Genomic DNA, 413 nt, shown 5'->3' with positions numbered 1-413 from the left:
AAATTATAGAGGACGTGAGTCAGACTCTAATAAAACGCATAAATAACTTCCAGTATATATATTTCTTATAACTTATTACTAGAGGGTTCAGAACTAGAGTCAATATCGATATCGCACGTGTAGACTGTAGAGATGATATCAGTACTCATGCCCCGTATCCGTTCTATCTCATTCTGTTGAATCTTGTGGAACTAGTTTAACGCGGCCAGGCATCGTCTTCCACAATACTTCCTTTTGTCAAAGGCAACTTAGATAGATATTTTTCTGCAGTTTTGCAATATTTTTTCTTTTCCTTTGTTCTATTACAAATAGCCATAAACTTTTTTTACTTCAAGAAAAATGGCATTAAAAATAAAAATGCAGTTAAAAACTCAAAAAAAGCCATGTCAGGCTAAAAGCTTGATGCTCAAACT

Source organism: Eurytemora carolleeae, unplaced genomic scaffold, assembly GCF_000591075.1.
Source record: "Eurytemora carolleeae unplaced genomic scaffold, Eaff_2.0 scaffold535, whole genome shotgun sequence".
NCBI lineage: Eukaryota > Metazoa > Arthropoda > Copepoda > Calanoida > Temoridae > Eurytemora > Eurytemora carolleeae.
This window is presented reverse-complemented; position numbering follows the sequence as displayed.